Here is a 22,245-nt window from a genome sequence, read left to right on the forward strand (position 1 = left end):
TCATACATTCTCATGCGTAGTGTCTTGTCCCTCCACAATTGTAGCAAATAACTTGTCCCTGACCTCTCATAAGTCCTCCTCGGCCTTGTCTGTGCCCCTGATATCCTCCTCGTGCTCCCCCAGTGCCTTGATCTAGAGGCCGAGTCTCTTTCTGCATCTGATACATGGGAATTCTTTCCATCATCAGCTTATAGCTACGACAGTTACACTCATCGTGACCGACTGATTTGCAGAAGTTGTAGAAGAGTTGTTGCGGTGTCTATACAAATTTCTGCAGCAAGTGACAATTATTTGTCACATGTTTCCCAGCTACCTGAGATATAGCACACCATAGCACGGGCCCCATAGTTGGTCCTGCTTGAGTTTCTGGCCTTAGAGGCATCGGCCCTCCTCCTGCAATGTAATTCACGAAGACAGGGAAGTTATATTTGTCATGCCCCTTGCTCTTACATTTTAGACACCAAACTTTTTCACACACCTCTCGCCGAGCCACTCTATCCTTCTTCTGATTTTGGAATTCTGTCGGTGTCTCATGCAGTCTCATCACAATCTCCAGGGCTTCCGCATGGGTCCCAATCTTTTACTGTGATAAAGTAACCCTTAAATGAGGCAAGAGGGAGACACAAACCATTCGCGGTGCTGCCCATCCATAAGATCCATGTTAGCTTCGCGGATCTTGCATTTTAATCTCTGATCTATTTCCCAAGGTGTCTTGCCAAGATTCATCATGATTTCCTTGAATCCCATGATTAATTGCACTTTAAACTTGGTTCTACTAAATTCCTTATTCAGCACAGTCTGAATTTATGCCAACGCAGCTGTCAGGTTATCAGTGTAGTACTTAATGTACCACATTAGTGCGCAATCCTATAAAGCAATAACCAATGTTTCTTTCTTCATCTAATCATCTGTAATGTTCTAGGCTATCCATATGGCCTTTGCAAAGAACCAAAACTGGTACAAGTCCTCATTTCCCAAGCCCTCGAAAACGATAAACTTCAATGCATTTGCCATATTGAATGGTGGCAGAAGTGGTGGTGGTGCGGGCTAAGGGGTATGTTGTGGAGGTGAAGATGGAGGTGGTGTGGATGGATGGGGTATTCACGTGAACCCTTGCCTTATTAACTGAATAGTGCTCTGCGGAGAAGCCTATGCTGCTCCTTCGTCATCACTTAGAGGAGGCTGAATCAGCGGGCTATATTCAGGACCTGTTCTACTTCTATCCCTGAATAACTTTCCACTTCGCGTAGCTCCAAACATTAAGGTAATTGCATAACCCACTTTTCACACAAGATAATTTTAATCCAAGTATTCAAAGATCTTAAATACTTACCTCACGGTCCCTTGAAGAAGCATCGCTTTGCTTCGTTGTAGCTGACGAGGTATCGACTACGAACTCTATCACAAACCCTCCAATGACACGATCAATCCAGTCTGGAATACATGCGAAGTTATGAGTTATCATTTGTAGATATATACGCTGGTTCGCCTTGGTGAAGGCATGTATACACGATGGTTTGACACTTCCAAGTAGTGTATGTAGAAGAAAAGATTAATGTTCAGAGAAAACTAATCTATCTGGTCAGTGTTGTTTTTTTACTATTGTCTATCAATGATGTGTTCATTAGATCTGAAAATAAAAGCGATTGTATAAGGAGATTGAGTATGGTTGATTCAAAGATTGATGATTGAGTTTCAGAGTTGATGAGTTTCAGTGATTGGTTGATGTAGTTTGTTTTTCATGGTTCTAATGGAGTTGTGATTAATTTTGAGCTTCAATGTTACTGATGGGTCCAATATGAAAATTGGATGAAACGTGGCCTTCATATTGTGTTGTTGTGTACAAGGAGTATCGAGTATGAAAATTTATGAAACGTGGTCCCTAGAGGAAGAGTGGAGGTAGTAGCCTTCTTTAGGTCGGCACCTACGTACTGGTAAACATATCATCTAGTATAAGAGCCAGGGGGTTGGATCTCCCTTCCAGTAGTATCTAGAGAACGAGTGAAGGTTGGAGCCTTCTGTAGGCCAGCACCTACATACTGGTAAACATATCGGCTAGTACAAGAGCTAGGGGGTTGTAGCTCGCTTCGAGTAGAAGTTGGAGAATCAGAGAAGGTTGTAGCCTTATGCAAGTGGGTGCCTGCGTACTAGTATGAGTCTACACTAATACAAGATTGTAAACAAGTTTTTCTTATATTAAAAGAAGACAAAGATGATAACAGTAGGTGGTTTTTCTCTCGCATTTGGTTTCCACATTAAATCTTGGTATTCATGTGTGTTGCTTATGTGTGATGGTTTATTCTATTATTACTATACATGGTTACTATTTAATGTTTAATAAAGTACTAATGCATTGATTGAAGATCAACATATGACGAATTAACTGAATCATAAGTTCACTAGATATATGTTGGTTTCCTTAAGAACAATTGCATGCACGCTCGAGTTCCCTTCACTGAAGTAGCGTATATAAATCTGGTTATGAAATGAAAAAGTTATTGATTTGTAAACATTGATTCACCCCCACCCCCTCTCAGTATTTTTCCCAACAATTGTTATGAGAGCCGGTGCTTTGGCAGAAGATTGATTGTTGGAAGGAGGTCCATCGAGAAAATGGGAAAGAAGAAAGAGAAGAAAGAAACTCATAAGAAGAAGACATCTCAAATGAATACTGACATCAAGAGAGACCATTGGCCATTAGGTGGAAGCAAGTATTCAGATTCAAAATCACCTCCGATTGAAGATGAACAACCAAAAGAAGTATCAGGTACAAATTTTTGGTCTTCTGGTGATACTTTTCTTTGTTCATGAAATTTTGAAGATATTGAAAAGTGATAGTGAAATAAATATAGAGGTAGAAGTTAAAAGACTCAAAGATAAAATTAGAGATCAACCAGATCTATTTAACAAAAGGCAGTGTCCCTTCAAAGAACAAGTTACTATATTAAAGGCTTAGTTGGAGGAAGGAAACAAAGTAAGGAAGAAGTACAAGGAAAAGGAAGATCAATGTCAAAGGCTGTAGGATGAAGTGACATCATTAAGAAATGAAGTAAATGAAAAGAATACAACAATCAAGAGACTTAAAGATAGATCCAGTTACTATGAAAGTCTTGAAGCTGATGTCCTCTCTCTAAAAGAAGATCTTTAAAATTCAAATAATCAAAATGAAGGACCACCTCATGCAGATGAAGAACAAGAAAATGAGATTCTAAAATTAATACAACAAGTGAAAGAAGGAAGAAAGGTTTAAGAAATTATGAACAAGTAATATCTGAAAAAGGAAGAGAAATATCAGGTTGAGGTAAATACCTTAAAAGGTAAATTAGAAGAAAAGGATAAATGTTACGGTTTCAAGATAGTACTAAGATTTTGGATAATATTCTTAGTAGTAAAAGGTCTCCTACCATCAAATCTAGTCTTATTTTTCATGAAACTGTTGAAGGTGAATCTAGCTCACAAGATAAGGCAATGAACTCTAATGCAAAATCTAAAATGCTCAGCAAGGAGATAAGAGGTCAACCCCATCAACAACCAAGGAAATAAAGACTTCAAAGAAAATCATTTAGTCCTAACTATGGAAGTGATAATCGGTTCTTTCCTTTGATGAATAATGTTGAATGTTTTATATGTCATAATTTTGGACATGTTGCAGGCATATGCAGAAGTACAATGGTTCAATATAACAATTGTCACACAAAAAGGTCATCTGCTTCCAGGTAATTTATGAGACATTGTTTTTCTTGCAATATGTTTGGTCACAAAGCCATTGATTGCTATAGAATGAATATGAAACATATAATATTTTATGCTTGTAACAAGTTTGGGCATATAGCAAAAGAATGGAGGAGAAAATTTCGACCAACCTACCAAAAGGAGTAAACATCATCACACTCCAAGGTATGGAAGAAGAAGGAATTACAGCCATAAAGATGTGGCATAGCTCAGTATACAGATAGAACAGACTTAGGAGGAATTGAAATTATGAAGTTTCAGTGTTCTAATTCTCATACGCAGTTATCATGAAGGCAAGTCACATATATACATGAGTTAGAAACTACATATTCATGTATACATTGGTTTGATGAAGAAGCAGTGAGACAGAATCAGGAAAAGGGTCTGATATGGTTCAGTCAATTATTAATTATATTTTTTATTCTGATTGATGATAATTATAGTCTGTTGATGATATGTAGAAGTGCTTTTGGCCCTCAAAAGTTATTGATGACTTGATGAATAATTGGTTGATGATGATGCCTTGATGATTCTTAGTGACAAATGCAATGATCAGATTTGACAGTGAACTGTTGGCATAGGTTCAGGGGGAGCATATGTTATGCTTCTAATAATGCATTTTTGGCATTATGTGTTTCTTTAGAAGACCTTCGTACATAATGATGCTTATGTTGTTGAAAAGGTACTATGTTGTAGACATAGGTGGCCAAAGATGAAATCTTAGATGATACTTATATTGATTGATCCACATATTTGTTTTGATTCAGATGGCTCTTTTGATGACGGACATATATAGGTTGTGTTGGCTTAGTGGTTCCTGACCCAAGTTCATAGTTAAGTTTTCCAAACAAATCTCCACACTACTGGCCCTTTTAGCATAAACCTGCGAAGCGCAGACTAAAGTCTCACCCAAAGCACTATGGGGGGATGTTGGAACCAAGTTTCCACACCCAGAGATGAGCATGATGTCATTTTGTGCCCTAAACCTAATTTCGCATAGATCGATAAGGCTCTAAGGCTTATCGATATAACTTCCTTTAACCCACCTCTAGACCTTCGCGAAGGTCTACAACTATCTTTCATAGACCCTAAACAGGTGAATCAACCACTTACGCGCTTCTGTAATTACCCTTAGTTTTGTTTTATGTAGATCGGCTTAAGTTTTTGATAACATTAACATGAAATAGGATATTCTTCGTGTAAACAATTATTATTAATTGCGTTCATATGACAATGTAAACCATGTAAAATCACGCATCAATACAATGTTAATTCATAAACCCATAATTCATCGTAGCATAAAAGCACATTCATTCATAGGAGAAATATATAGAAAAAGCACAGATATTTCCAGAATAATCTCTTTATTAATGCTTCTCTTCTTCTTACAGACTCAACGCTTCCCTATGCACTTAGCTGCATGGGTTTGTGCACTTAGTTGCAGACTCTTCTCTAGGCCTTTGTGCACACAGCTACATAGCCTCTCTTCTACTCTAAGACTTCTTCGTTCTACTAATGACCCATTACATTCATTTTTCTCTACTACTATGCATTAAACTCTCTAAGACTCTCCTTTTTATAGAATCCCATGGTCTGCGGACCATGGGTAGGTCTATACAAGCTGACACAACTTACATAATAGAAGGGAAGAACCCTTCATGACACTTTACAATCTACGCGCTCTGCAACCACATTTTGCGGAGACTTTACACTTTTTACAATAAAACTTGAGATTTTTTCCCAAAACATGGGCTTTTGCCCCAAAACTTGACCCTAGGGGACCCTGTCCCAACAGGTTGTTATTCATGATGTTGCTGACAGATTCTTATGGAGTAGATCATATATCATGTATGATAGTTTTTGATAACTATCATGGTCTTGTCTAAATCCTTGGTCTTTGATGTCATGGATATTATTTGATGTAAAGGTCATGTAAAGACCTATGATGTAATTTGTAACCCCACTATGCATGGGAAGGATGATGTAATAATTGAAATTTTTTTAGTCATATATGAAAGTTTGGTATATCCCCACTTGGTTGGGTTATTGATGTATGTATGAGTCATTGGTGATAGGAAGGTCATACTCAAATAGTTTAGTTATAAAGTCATGTTGTTCTTTTGAAAATTATCTCTACAGACTCTGCATGTACTCAGGGGGAGTATGGACAGCATAGTGCATCTCTAAGGGGGAGAATATCTTGGTCTGCCCTTTTCTCTTGATGTCAAAGGGGGAGAGTATCTTGGTGTTGTTTAATATATATAACAGGTTCTACATCTTGACGTAATAAACACCAATATGGTTGCCATCAAGTCCAAAGGGGGAGATTGTTGGCATTATGGTATAGGTGTTGTCCTTGATGGAAACTCACATATATGATACCCAGAAATGAATCAGTGATGTATGATAGTAGTTAAAAGTGAAATAGGTCAATTCATAGGTAATAACAAAGGATTACATATTAGACTCTAGAGATTGAAGAAAGAGAATGTTTTAAGAAGTATACACTGGTTCACCTAGTTGAAGTCACATATACAAGCAGGTAAAAAGAACAAAAAGAGCATTTACGTATGAACACACTTTCATAGAAGGAAAGAGTGTATGGGATGGAAAAATAATATTAAAGAATACTAGGGGTTCCTACCATGCTATTAACCCATGGTAATGAGCATGACAAAGAATATTGATACCATCCAAGAATACCAATAGCATAACTATGGTTTTGGTCCGAGGTATTGGAAAAGGCTCTAAGTATAGAAGAAGGAGAAGATCAAAGGGCTAAGTGTGCAAGTAATGAATATCTTATGAAGAGTTATATCAAAATAAAATATGCATGTTATTGGTTTTTTATGCTTTCCTTGATTTGAAGTAAGTATGCACCTGAGTGTTTGATGATGGATGAAATCCAATGGTCGATCAAGATCATGAGATATGAAATGACTTATCTGATAATGGATGGGTTAGATATGAATACTAACGTATGTTTTATCCTTTATATGTCATGATATGGGTATGTCTGAAGTCTGGAATAGATGCGAAGTTATGAGTTATCATTTGCAAATATATATGCTGGTTCGCCTTGATGAGGGCGCATATACACGTTGGTTCAGCAGTTCCAAGTAGTGTATGTAGAAGAAAAGATTGATGTTCAGAGATGACTGATCTATCTGATCAGTGCTATTTTTTTACTATTGTCTATCAATGATGTCTTCATTAGATTTGAAAATAAAACTGATTGTATAAGGATATTGAGTATGGTTGATTCATAGATTGATGATTGATTTTCAAAGTTGATGAGTTTCAGTGATTGGTTGATGCAGTTGTGTTTCATGGTTCTAATGTAGTTGTGATTGATTTTGATCTTCAATGTTATTGATGGGTCTAGTATGAAAATTGGATGAAACGTGGCCTTCATATTGTGTTTTTGTGTACCAGGAGTATCCAGTCTAAAAATTTATGAAACGTGGTCCCTGGAGGAAGTGTGGAGGTAGTAGCCTTATGTCAGCTGGGGCCTACATACTAGTAAACATATCAGCCAATACAAGAGCCAAGGGGTTGGATCTCCCTTCCAGTAGTAGCTGGAGAATGAGGGAAGGTTGGAGCCTTTTGTAGGTCGGTGCCGATGTACTAGTAAACATATCGACTAGTAAAAGAGCTAGGGGGATGTAGATCCCTTCCAGTAGAAGCTAGAGAATGAGAGAAGATTGTAGCCTTCTGCAGGTGGGTGCCTACATACTGTGATGATTGTGCACCAATACAAGATTGTAAACATGTTTTTCTTATATTAAAAGAAGACAGAGACAACAATAGCAAGTGGTTTTTCTCCTGCATTGGGTTTCCACCTTAAATCTTGGTGTTCATGTTTGTTTCTTAGGTGTGATGGTTTATTTTTTATTACTGCACATGGTTATTGTTTAATGTTTAATAAAGTATTGATGCACTGATTAAATATCAACATATGATGAATTAACTAAGTCATAAGTTCACTCAATATACGCTGGTTGCCTTAAGAATAGTTGCATGCACACATGAGTTCCCTTCACTGAAGTAGTGTATATAAATCTGATTATGAAATGAAAAAGTTATTGATTTTAAATACTGATTCACCCGACCCCCTCTTAGTATTTTTCCCAACACTATACCTATACTCTGTTGTAACTTTTGAATGGTCTCCATGTACTTGTCATCCTGTTGTTCTACCTGCAAGATCCTATCCTGTAACTCTGTCCCATAAGAGCTCATAGCTACTATATGATTTACCTATACCTTCCTGGTAAGAGCATATGCAATTAGGTTCTCCTTTCCTTTGATGTATCTAATCTCGAAGTTGAACTCACTAAGGCTGGCCAACCATCTAGCTTGCCTAGCATTTAGATTTGGTTGGTCAAACAAATACCTCAACCCACTATGGCTTCTCATCAATACAAACCTCCTACAAAAGAGATAGTGAATCCACATCTTCAATGCATGTATGATCATTGTTATCTCAAGATCAGGCGTCAGATAGTTCTGCTCATGCTCATTTAGTTTGTTTGACTCATAGAAGACTACCTATCCTTATTGCATGAGAACTCCACCAAGTCCTCTTTTGCAATCATATGTACAAACTACAAACTCCTTTTTCAGACCTGCAATCTTTAATATTGGTGCATGTCAATAATTGCTTGAGCTACTGAAAACTAGCTGCACACATTCTTCTTCCCATGCAAACTTCTTACCTTTCCTCTGTAATGATGTGATAGGATATGCAATGCATGAGAAATTCTTAATGAACCTCCTGTAGTAACCTGCCAATCCCATAAATGATCTTACCTCATCCACATTCTTAGGAGCTTCCCACTCCATGATCGTCCTTATCTTTTCTGGATCTACTGCTATGCCTTCCTTGGAAATGACATGTCCCAAGTAATGTACCTCAGTCTGAAAGAATTTTCACTTGCTAGGATTTGCATTAAATTGATTCTCTGTTAGAAATCTCAACACTGCTACTAAATGGTCGACATGTTCTTCCTCATTTTTAGAATATATCGATATGTCATCAATGAATACAATAAAAAACTTGTCCAGATAAGGATGCAACACACTATGCATCAAACACATAAATGTAGATGGAGCATTAGTCAAATTGAATGGAACTACAACAAACTCATAATGCCCATACCTGGTCCTAAACGTAGTCTTGAAGATATCCTCTTCCTTGATGCGTACCTAATGGTATCCTGATCTCAAGTCGATCTTAGAGAACATTGCTGCTCCCTTCAACTGATAAAAAAAACAATCAATCCTTAACAATGGGTACATGTTCTTGATCATCACCTTGTTCAACTTCCTGTAATCAATGCATAATCTAAGAGTACCATCTTTCTTCTTTACGAACAACATTGGTGCACCCAAAGGTGATACACTTGGCCTAATGTATCCCTTGTTAAGCACCTCCTTTAACTACAATTTCAACTCTACAAACTCAGGTGTACTCTTGTGATAAGGTTCCTTTGATATCGGAGCTGGCTCTAGCACCAACTCAATAGAAAATTATACCTCCCCGTGAGGTGGAAACTCTATAATGTCCTCAGGAAATACATCCTAAAACTGTTGTAGGACTGGGTATCTGCTCAAAATTTCTGCATCCCCAACTTTCTTACCTTTGTCACTAGAAATGTGCACTGCAAACATCAGACAACCCTTTCTGCAGCTATGATTAGACTACATTGCGGTAACCATCCTCACTAATGTAGGATTCTTATTCCCTTGTAAAGTTCTGTTTTCCCCACTATCATCCACACACTCAATGGCCTTGTCGAAGCAATCCAGTTTCGTCCTGTGAAGGTACAACCAATCCATACCCAAAAGCATACTATATGAACCCAATGGAAGTACATTCAAATGTGTCGTTTTAGGCATACCATTTAACAGAAATGCATAAACTCTTACCCAATGTTGAACTCTCTTCTCTGTATTTTTAAATAATGAATCGATACAGGCGACGAGAAATATTAGACAGTGGGGGAATAACCTGTTATAGATTTTAATTAACCCAATTTTTCAGACTTCCAAGTGAGTCCATCCTCAGGGGAGACGCCAATATATTAAGAAGAGATTAATGATATATCCTGGAGCTAATCTTGAGTGTATATATATATATCTATATATATATATATATATATATATATATATATATATATATATGTATGTATGTATGTATGTATGTATGTATGTATGTATGTATGTATGTATGTATGTATATATATATATAGTATATATATATATATATATATATATATATATATATATATATATATATATATATATATATATATATATATATATATATATATATGTATGTTTGTATATATATATTATGAAGAGGATTAATATAAGAGATTTAGTCGGCCATAATCTAAATAGTTTAGTAATATATTAATAAAATTGAAATTTAAAACATTAGGTGTTTAATTAAACAAGGGGATTTTATTAAAAGAGATATTTAAATATTACTGTTCACTATAATCTATTGTTTTAATGTAAATTTTTAGTGCTAATTAGTTATGGTTCATTTTCATTTATTTGAATTATTAAACTTTATTACAATATTTATATTTAAATTCATAGACTACTTATGAGATTATAATTAATAATATACAATTAGTATGTAAAATATTCTCTTCTTTCTACCTATAGCCAATTGCACCAACCAAGATTCTCCATGCACTTCTTTTCTCAAACCACACTTATCCACCAGGTCAAGATTAACATAACTATAGTTAGATCCAAGATCAATAAAAAAAGAAACAACTTGATCACAAAGATTACTGTCCATCTCAATGATAGATGCCTAATGATTCGCATGGCCGCTATCAATAGTTTCATATATGTAAGGAATTATATGACCAACATCACCAACTATATGTGCCTCTTGAGCACTATAGATATGAGTTTTACCATCATGATACTGCGCACAATCCCTCTTACGATGATCCTTACCACATATCCAACACTTCAATGGTTCCCTACCACTGCCTCTAGCCTGCTGCACTCCATGTCCCCTCTCACTTGTATTGAAATTCTTGTAAGGGACTAAATTTTCTTTCTCACTTGCATCTTGAGGTCTTTCTCGTTTTGATGTCCATTTTCCTTTAGCTTTCTCATTTATTTTCAAGTCACGCTTAGGCTCAACTTTGCGCTTCGACTATTTAACAATGTTTCAACTTTTTGATGGCCTCCTCCAACGATCTAGGCTCATCAAACTCAATCCAGTCTCTATATGCTATTGGAAGTCCATAGATGAATCTCTGAACCTTGGCCTTCTCCTCCTTGAGGTAAGGCACATATCTCAATAGCGCCAAGAATCTACTAGTATAGTCATCATTTGTCATGGAACCCATCCGCAACTCTTAAAACTCCTTAGCTTTTTCATTCAAGTATATTTCTCACAAACACTTCTTCTTGAAGAGCCTCTCAATATCATGCTAAGTCAAACCATACTCATGTATACCTTTAACATTCTTCACATCTTCCCACCAAATATTTTCATTTCCTTTGAGAATGAAAGTGGTTATCTTTGCTTTCATGTTTTCTGAATAATCATGCAATTTGAAGAATTTCCTCATACCAAGCAACCGTGCCTCTGTATCCTGTGATTTATTCATCTTTCCAAGAAGGCTAGGTGACTTTGATTTCTCAAACTCATCCTATAATTATCCCCTATCACTCCTCCTATAAGGATGATAATGATGACGATCATGATGTTTTTCTGAACCAGAACTAGAATAGTACTTGTGTTCATCACCTCTCTTATCCTAAGTGTTCAACAACCTACCATATCTGATCATTTCATCTATGCCCAACCTGTGACCACCATAAGACCTGTTTCCATATGCCCCATTAGTCTTTTCCTCCTCCTCATGGCTGATCCGAATTGGTCCCTATCGCAGCAATTCTGACAAACTCTGAAGTAGTATTGCATTAAAATTTGCTTATTTCTCTTGTGCCTACATGATTTTGTCATTGTCCGCTTTACAAGTCCTTATTTCCTCCTTCAAGCTTCTCAATGTATTTTCGAAATCAGAAGAGTTGCCAACACCATGCTACTCATCTGATTCATAGGGATATTCTTTATAGTCTACCATCTTGGTAGCCATTTTATCTCTTTCCTGCAAAGCATACTTTGTTAGCTAAACCAAATCAAAATAAACAAACGTACCTTAGCATAGTTTGAGGAGGATATCTCATCTTCAATATCATAAAATTAGCATGATGCATGTATAGCATAATCATAACAACATATAGACATATGATACATAAGCACATAACCATTAGTCTAGCTAGAGACCAGTGATCAATGCATGACCATATCAACTACACATATATCACGACTACATGCATGACATAAACAACCATAACACCACTATATACTTGACCACATGCAAACATTAACATGGATAATAAATGCGTAATCGGCCACACACATGCATGAATGCATATGATCAAGCATGAACAATGATGCTTGTAACCAAACCTACAAGAATGATACATGTAACCAAGCATGCAAGAATGTAACCAAACATACGAGAATGTAACCAAGCATACAAAATGACACATGTAAGCGACATATAACAACATGTAACTATTCATACACTCATAAAAACATGATTCACACAATGACATCCTTATTTCCATGGCGGCATCACTACGACCATGGCCAAAACCATGCATATGCAACAAGCACATAGACCACAATGATGAATGACACATGTACAATAGATATGAATGCATGAAAAACACATTCACCCAAGGAGAGTGGAACCACGCTCTGACACCAATATGTAACCACCCTCCTCCCACATCTACCCAATTAACCATCCAACTAGGGTAAACATGCGACGAGAGAGGCCACTATGAGGGGTTTCAACCTCCTTGGTGACCTTAAGGAAATGGAATCGATGGAACACATCAAACACACCTTTGACATCAACAACAACACGCCAGGAGATATCTCAATCATTCAGACATCCTGCCCTAGGTCCCACTGATCTTTTATAACTCTTGACCTTTGGATGCTCTCATGCTATGGGCATGCCAGTGTCCAGAGACCTATGGATGATCCCACAGGCCCGCAAGCCAGCATCTAGGGGCATTTCCTAGCATACCTATGCGAGTGTCCTTAGAATTCAAGGCACTTTTCTAGCCCAGAATTCTGGCCACTGCCCAGAACTTTTTATAACTTTCAGAATCCATCAAAGACATGATGAAAAGACTAATAAACCAAAAATCAACCTCAGGACTAGGCCTGGCCATCCCCAACTAGGACTAAAATTCTGTCAAACACTTGGCATCAATGGAACCAACAGGTCTAGTATACAAGACAAAGCATGAATGACTGAAAAGTACTATGAAACATGAAAGAAGGATCACCACATTCTCCATTGAACTATTATGACATCAATTAGGTCTTGCATCCATCATTTTAACAATTACAAGTAAATACATGAAATTACCATGACATGAACCAGTCAACTAACCATGCTTATAACCAACATAAAGCCATGTAAATAATAGACATATAATAACCATTAAATCCACATATAAACATGGGATAAAGCAAGAGAACTTAGCTTTCTTTAATCATAGGAAAATCGGACATGGTTCGAGACTTCCATGTACCACCCAATCATAGACATGGCTAAACAAAATATTTCTTTCAGCAATTCACCCCTGTGCCATATTCTAAGCATGAATGTGGGATTTGATGGATAATCCAATAAAAAAAATAGCCAAGGGAATCCAAAGGTTAAACCACCTCGACCCTTACCAAACCATGATCACACCAAAACCGGTGCTCTGATCACAACCGAACCTGTTACAGGGAAAAGTGTCTATATAGAATTGCTCTATCCCACTAAGGTGTGACAGCTGCCTTAGAAACAAACAGAGTAAAGCTACTTTCATTTTTCCTTTATGAATTATAGATAGAGAGGAACATAAAGACCAACCTCTGTCTTGCGCTAATCTCCTGGTTTGATTCCTCTCTTCCTTGATAGTCTTTCGCTACTTGTTCCCTTGCACGTCCAGCTTCACAAAGTACCTGTAAGATCACAGTAGCATAGCACTATACAAAGACATGGATCTATAATCATAAACAATCTAGGATCAGATATAAATTGACCATACAAATGCAAGAAAGAAAACTTTTATTGATAAACAAGAAAGAGCCAAGAGGAGTTACAACCAGTTGTTCTGACCCAGCATCAACCTCTCAGCAAGGAAGCCCCTCTTCACCTCATACAAAGCTTAGATCACCCAACAATCTAATGTTTGTCTCAAGAAACCAACAACAATTCCTTACAATATGCAAAATTCCAACCTCTGGATCTCTGGGATGAGGGATCCATATATAGATATCTGTAATGGAGATGAGTCAGCTTATGATTTGATTAGTGTCTTCCCTCTGATAGTTCTTGCTTCCACTTGGAGATTGATGATCTCTTACTCATCCTTGGTCGAATTCAGAGAGGCAAGTGTCACAGGAGAAGTTTTTGGAAGCTTCCATTGCCTCTCCACCTCGCGGAATGACACTGCCATTTGTCATTTCTCGCCCATTGCACCCCATAGAAGGGCTTTTTGAAATGCAACACACCCACACAGTGTATTTAGGTGAGATGCAATGCACTTGGCCAGTGGAGCAGCTGAAATGATCCTCTTTTGACCAATTCTGAGCAGTTTTTCATGGAGAACTTATGGGAGAAGCTGTAATCTATTGACCTTGTTCCTTTAGGGGTTAGAACAACACTTTTAGGGACTTAGGAGCCCTTGGTTTATGGACATTTCATGCTTGGGGTTGTAGGGCCCAAAAATGTCTATAACAGTTGCCCCCTAAAGCATGAGGTCATTAATCTTTTGATGTCGGGTGAAATGCTTTATTATGAGGATCCGAAGTTCTTTCAAGCTGGGAGGAGACCTATAATAAGATACAATACAATACATTATCTTCATAATATTTTCATGATCTAGCTGAGGCGGGCATTCCCATGCTCAGCTTTATAAATTCATTTTCATGTACATAGGACAGACAATCGTCTGAGTGTAGACTGATGATTCTGGTAGAGCCATCATCCCTTTGATTGGATGATTATCTGTGCAGCAATGATGTACATTTGATGTCTTTATTTCCCTGAATATATATCGCAGCCCGGATGGATGAAACTAGATCCAGGGTCTTCAATCTCGTTCAATCTTCACTCGAAGTACAAGTCGATCCATGTGAAAGATGTTCTGGAGTCGAACATGGAAAGACATCACCTGATTACCAGCCAATGATGTAAGCTGTTAACAGGCACGAGAGGAATCACCGATAATGATAATGACCCTCAAGGTACTGCAGTACAATTCACGTGGTGTGAATAAAGGACTTGGCGTCGAACACCACGCAAAATCTTTCGGTCGAAGGCCATTGATGTAAACCTATCGCCGGAAGTGAGAAACTTGCCATTGAGGCATGCAAGCTTCAAAGTACTGAATGGGGTGTTCCTAGATCGACTTATTGGATAATGAGCTGATGTCGACAAGAAGCGATCCTTCACAGGAGGGCCTTAATGAATCCCACATCAATGACATGGAATGGAGCAAATGATTTTAATGGAGGTGAAAATGATCTAGTGATATAAGGTTCAAGGTGGCGGTCATGAAAGAATGGAGTATAAATGTATGGTAGTGGGTGAGACACAGGTGAATTCTCTGAATGACTTCTCTTGAACATATCGGCGATGCTGATGTGATGGATTGGTAGCATTAACCCCAAATGTGGATGGTATGATGGGACCATGGTGATGTGAACAGTGAATGAAACAACCCAACCCGACTCGGATGCGGAGTGGAAGTGTCATGTTCAAGAGCGACTTGCTACCAACAAAGTTTCTTCAAGTTTTCTTCCCAATTTTCCCCAGTCATTGCTGACCAGTACCTCTTTATTTTTGTCAAGCTTGAGGAGGATAACATATGCTTGTTCTATAATTTTCCCTTCGGGCAAACCCATCGCTATGTTTTAACGAGCCTAGCGATAGTGAGACTTGTTCTCGTTTATAGACAAGTTTGTTGCTATTAAAATTTTAACGAGTTTAACGACAAAGATAACTCGGTCCTTTTCAATTTTAGAGAGTCTGAAAAGGAACGTAAAGGAAAATCCAAAATTCCTTTTTCATCATCTAATCCCTTAAGTCCGAAAAAGTATAAAACAATACAGAAGGGATGAATTTTCGATACTTTTAACGAGCTGAACAAAACAAGCGCTCAATCTTTTTGTGTAATAATACCTCAGGTCCAAAAGATTAAAATCTAAAGGAGGGATAGCACTTCCGGTCCCTTTAACGAGCTGGAGAGGCCAATGGCTCGGCAATCTTTTCATATTTTACAAGTCAGTTGAAAAGAGCTTAAAGGAGACTCGTCTTTTGAGGAACGAGTGATAAAATGGGTAGCAACTGATTCCAGGTAAGGTTTGGAATTTTCTAATCACGGCAGTGTTACAAGGATGGCTAGTGAGATCACTCTTCACAGCTGTTCCTCAAAATGGGTAAACAACCAAATGGAGGTGAATGATCGGCCAATGCAAAAGTGGAGGTGACGGTGCAAACACAACCAAGGCTTTTAATGGCTGAAGTACTACATTCACGATGGTTATTTACCGGGGAATAGTTCATTTTTTAATGAGCTTAAACGCGGGGGGAAACATTTGCTCATGTCTTATGTTTATTTTTTAACGAGCTTGAACTATGCGCTAAAAATGCTCGATTAAATGGTCCCTTTTTGACTTTACCATAAATAGCTTTGTTCTTTCAAAGATTGTACTGTATCTTCAATTGCTCATCAAACTAGACAGAAATGAATAATATATGCTTGAAAAATGAGTTAGAACACTAATATTTTACTTTGAACTACGTAAAAAGTAATGGAAAAGTGCTTTTCCCTCTCATTTTACCATTTCATTTGAACTTTGGTTTGTTGGAGCTTTGGAGGTGCTTTCCCCCTTTGATTTTCATCAGCTGATTTTGGGAGATTCTGTGGACGATTCTCGGCGTCGTCTGGACCAGGTAGGAGCTAAACCTGAGCTCTTTCATTTCATGCTTTCCATTTTACATTCTGAGCTTGATTCCTGGTTTTTCTAAGCCTCTGGGGTTTGAAAAACTCGTTCTGCCTTCAGCGCACCCTCTGTTTATCGAAAGGTGTGTTGGATGTTGGTCTGTTCAATGGGCATCTAACATGCAACACACCCAGAGCACTACTGTAGGTGTGATGGGCGCAGAGAAGGAATTTTGTGCACAGTTTTTGATGGAAATTTTTCCTGTTTCTTACCAAAATCAAGATCTAACTCTTCTCTTGTTTGTTTTTCAGATATCTTTGGAGTAAGATGACTATTACATGGCGATAACGTGAGCATGAAGAAGAGGACATGCTTGCCCTTCATGATTTGGTTACAGTAAACGCACTGCGGAACTGTGGCTTGCTGAAGTTTTTCTGCATTTCTAGCATGAGACAATAGATCAACTTACTGCAGTATTTGCTCGATGCTTGGGATCCTACCAACCAGGTTTTCCAAATCAGGGGCAAATCCATCCCCTTGACTGTAGTAGACATCTATTTCTTGACTGGCTTGTCGAGGCGGGGTGTCCCCATCTCTTTATCAGGTTCGGCCCGAGGAGGTGAATCTGTGAGAGATTATGTTCGCCGGTAAAAGACGGCAAGATCATCATCCGTGATGTCACTGACAGGTCCCTCAGGACTATTCTGTTTACTTTTGGTAGGATGGCTGGTGGTGCGGCTATTCATGTAGCCAACCGATCTTATATGCAGTATGCCTTGGAATGCCTCCAACCGAAGGTGTTCAACCGGTGCGACGCAGTACTTCTTGTGATGAAAGAACAGTTGTCCAAGGTAAAGAGTGGTAGGTTGAAGAACTTTTGATATGGTTCTGTTTTGACCGCCTTTGCCTTGGAAAAGATACCACTGATGCAGCCGCAGTATATTGCACTCGATTTACCTTTACCTACTGAACCACGTATGTAGAGATGGGTTGACCATATGTCTAGGCACGCTGGTCAGTCTCAGATTTCATTTTCTGATACCTTCTTCAGGTGGTTTGATCATCAAGAGATGGTTTATTCCGAGTATCCATATGATGGCATGGACTTCCGGGGTGATCCAGATTTAGTACTGCCGGATGGCGAACAGTGGGGCACCATTGGTAAATTCTTTGACCATATTACTGTTTACTGTTTTTCATTTATAATGTCCTTGTGCTTTATTCTGTCAAGACTTTAATCAAACTCATGTGTTCATGCAGATATTGGTCCTGTTCGGCCAGTAGCGCACCTGAGAATGCCAGATGCCGCCCTAGCAAGAGAGGTTGTTGGAAGGGCTATCCTTTGCGACCTCGATGTGGCCAAGACTCTCACAGCATTACAGGAGCAGGTTGAGGGCCTCACTCTTGGTATTCCAGATGTGAGGACTAACGAGCTGCCCTTGAGGTTGCAGCGGCATACTACTGGTGTGCCAAGACAATGGACTCGTCTCTTACGCATGATCGCACAGGCTGTGACTTGCTATCACGAGCATCATTAGACTAGGGTGCCCCCTAGCATTTTTGAGTTTTTTGGTCATTTGACAATTTTGTCTTGGTTACAGAACATTATGTGTAAACTATAAACAGTTACATATATTTTTGATTTTCGGAGTTTTATTTTGGTTAAGTTACATGATCCAAATGCAAACATTGATGGTATGCTTCTTTTTATAAATGTTGCAAATGTCTATCTAACACATAATTTTCCAATGAGTCAGTTAATGTGTTTAAGTTTCTGGAAATATGTTGATATTGAATAAAATCAAATTGTCTTTCCAAAATCTTAGCCCTTAGGAACATGCGATAAATAGTTGGATTTCGAATAGAATAGATACCAGTGAGTTGTAGTATGACGAGTTGTGAGTCTAGCCTGACGATCAGTCGGCATATACCATGTGTGATGGCATCAGAGAGAAGTTCTATCAACGCGCTATATTCAGTGATGTTATTTGTTGATCGACCAATACATACCCCTCTGAAACTTACTAACTCGCCGCTTGGATCAAAAATGGCCCAGGCCACGGAAGATAGGTTCCGCAAACTACGACTCGCTCCGTCGGCATATCCGACACATGACTCCAATAGGTTTGACATCTGCAATAAGTGTAAAAAGTGGATTACTTGACCAAAATAAGCACTTTAGCAAAAACAAAAACATAACAAAAGCATACAGGTTACCATTACGCATAGTAACGCTTGAGGTACAACCCATTATGAGGTTGTGCCAGTGGAATTCCGTCATAATCCATTAACTCGTAGGCTCCTTTTGCTAACACTCGCTTAACAATATAGGGGCCCATCCATAAAGACTTAAATTTACCTGCTCCCAATTTATCGGATTCTTCGTCGTAAAGTAAGACCAGGTCACCTTCTGAGAAGACACGGGGTTTGACATTTTTGTCAAACTGCGCTTTGACTCGTTTCTTATGGGCTTCGTTAGCCAAAGTGGCATCACGACGGGTTTCATCCAATTGGATTAGTTCCAAGAAACGAGCTTCTTCTTCTGAAGTTCGGGGAGGAGATCAATTGCGAGTTTGAGAGACGAGATTTCGCACTGGATTGGTAAGACTGCTTCCAGGCCATATACCAGTTGGAAAGGTGTAAACCCGGTTGCATTCCTTACCGATGTTTGGTAAGCCCATAAAGCTGAGTACAGGATTAGGTGCCATCTTCTTTTGTGAACTCCAATCATCCTTTGCAGCATGCATTTCAGGACCTTGTTGATTGCTTCAACTTGTCCGTTGGCTTGCGGATAATATGGAGTAGATCTGTCGTGAGACAACCCTAGTTTGGCAGCTAATTCGACCATCATGTGATTGTGAAAATGCGATCCATGATCTGTGACTATAGCTTGTGGTATGCCGAATCTGGCGACTACATGATTGAAAAAGAAGAGGGCAGCTGTTTCACCAGTATTATCTAATGTAGGCATCGCCTCGGCCCATTTGGTAAAATAGTTAACTGCGACTATGATATACCCATGCCCCCCGGTCGAGGTGGGGTTACATGTCATGAAATCAATGCCCCCTTTGGCGAATGGCCCGACAGCAACTATTGGTTGCAGAGGTGCGGGTGGTCTTCTGGTTTTTCTATCGAAAATTTGACAAGCATGGCAACTTCTGACTGCGTTTATGCAATCTTTAAACATTGTTGGCCAGAAGTATCTTGCTCGTAAGATTTTTTGCGCTGTAGCATAACCGGATTGATGCCCCCCACACGTGCCTGAATGGCAATCATTCAGGACTTTTTTGGCCTCCTCATGCGTGAGGCACCTTCTCAGAACTGTATCGATACCGCGACGGTAAAGTGTATCGCCAACGATCATGTAGTCTTTTGCTTGGTATCGAATACGTTTTTGTTCAGAGCGGGAGGTGTTTGGCCTATATTTCTGGGTTTGGAGATAAATTATTATATCTCCATACCACTCATTGCTTGAATATATCAAAAACAAACTTTCGTCCACGATTGTTTCTTAGGATGTTTCATCGTTGGACGACGATGGGAGATCGCATAATAATTCTGCAAAAACCAGAGCTTTCTTTGACTTGGATTTTACAAATTCCAGATCAAAGTATTGTAGAATTGCTATCCATTTTGAATATTTACCCCCGAGCAACTGTCGCGACAATATATAAGTCATGGGGTTGCAATTTGACAGAATGGTAGTTTTTCGAAAGAGGACATAGTGTCGAAATCTCTGTATCGCTTGAACAGCCACGAGTGCTAGCTTTTCAACGTAAGAATATTTGCTTTCTGTATCATTTAAGTTTTTACTTAAATAATATATAGGATGTTCGATTCCGTTGACTTCTTGAACTAAAACCATTGCGATGGTCGTATCCGCTGCAGCCAGATACAGGTTAAAATCTTTTTGATAATCAGGAGCGTACATTAATGATGCTTTCATTAGGGATTCTTTTAAAGCATCAAAGGAAGCTTGCGCAACCTGATCCCAAACAAAAGGTACTCCCTTTTTCAAAAGACGCGTATAACCTTTAGCAAGTTCAGCGTAATTTGGAATGAACCTCCTCAGAAAGTTTGCTTTCCCTTGGAGTTTCTGAATCTGAAGCAAATTCGAAGATGGAGGCAAATTTATGATTGCCTGGACATTACATGGGTCAAGACGAATCCTGTCCTTTGAGACTACAAAGCCAAGCAAACGACCAGAACTGACGCAAAATACACATTTGTGTGGATTGAGTCGTATCTTGTAGTGTCAACAACGTAGAAATATCGCTCTTAAATGCTGTGGGTGATCAGTCTGCTTTCGCGAATGAGCCGGAAGGTCGTCGAGGTATGGTTGAATGATGTTTTTGATGTCATGGAAGGCATAATTCATTGCCCTCTGAAATGTCGCCCCTGCATTCTTTAAACCAAAGGGTAATTTTTGATATGCGAATGTGCCCCATGGACAAATAAATGCAGTCTTTGACTAGTCCTGTGGGCGGATATTTATTTGATTATACCCGGAGAATCCATCCATGAATGAAAAGATTTCACATCTGGTGCATTCAACAATTATCTGGTCGATGAAGGGTGTAGGGTAGTTGTCTTTTAGACAAGCTTGATTTACATCCCTATAATCGACACACACTCTAATTGTTCCTTGTTTTTTCATAACAGGGACAATATTTGATACCCAATCGGTTAGAGGAACCGGGTAAATGAAACCAGCATGGAGAAGTTTCTCAACTTCTGCCTTAATGGTAGCGGCTTTCTTGGGGTGTACCTGTCGTAGCCGTTGTCGTACTAGTTTGACGTCTGGATACATCTTAATTTCGTGTTCAACGATACTCGAGTCAATGCTTGGCATTTCACTATATGACCAAACAAAGACATCTCTGAATTCGCGAAAAAGAACGTCATATATTTCCAGTTATGAAGGAGAACAACATTTGCCAACATAAATATTCTCTACAACATCTGTTTTGGTCGAGATATTTATGGCGATAGTCTCTTCAATGTTGGACAAGTTTCACTCGGAATCTACCATGATTACAGTATTTGATAGAAAATCAAAAACTGAAGGATGATAAAGGTCATCAGGGGTATCTTCTCCACAATCTGGAAGAAGGGAACGATGGTGGGAATCATCCCATGGTGCCCCTTCAACTACCATTTATTGGACAATTCCTTCGTCGGTGACATGCACTTGCGACCAAGGATCTGAAGGGGTACCATATTCCTTAGACCTATCTATCCAAACGCTTGATGAGCGTTGATTTGGGTTTGCCATCCAGGCTAGGAACATTGATTGCTACAATATTTCTGTTGGGCTTGGAGGCAAAACCATTGCATGATCCATGTCGATATCGTTTTCTGAGATCTTTTTAGAAGATATCATATTGCAGGTCTCTACCGATGCTACTTCCGCCAGATGGATTGGAGGTGGAAGGGTGAAAGTT

This window comes from Pinus tabuliformis, chromosome 9 (genome assembly GCF_031772625.1).
Source record: "Pinus tabuliformis cultivar Carrire ecotype Pingquan chromosome 9, CPIR1, whole genome shotgun sequence".
NCBI classification, from domain to species: domain Eukaryota; kingdom Viridiplantae; phylum Streptophyta; class Pinopsida; order Pinales; family Pinaceae; genus Pinus; species Pinus tabuliformis.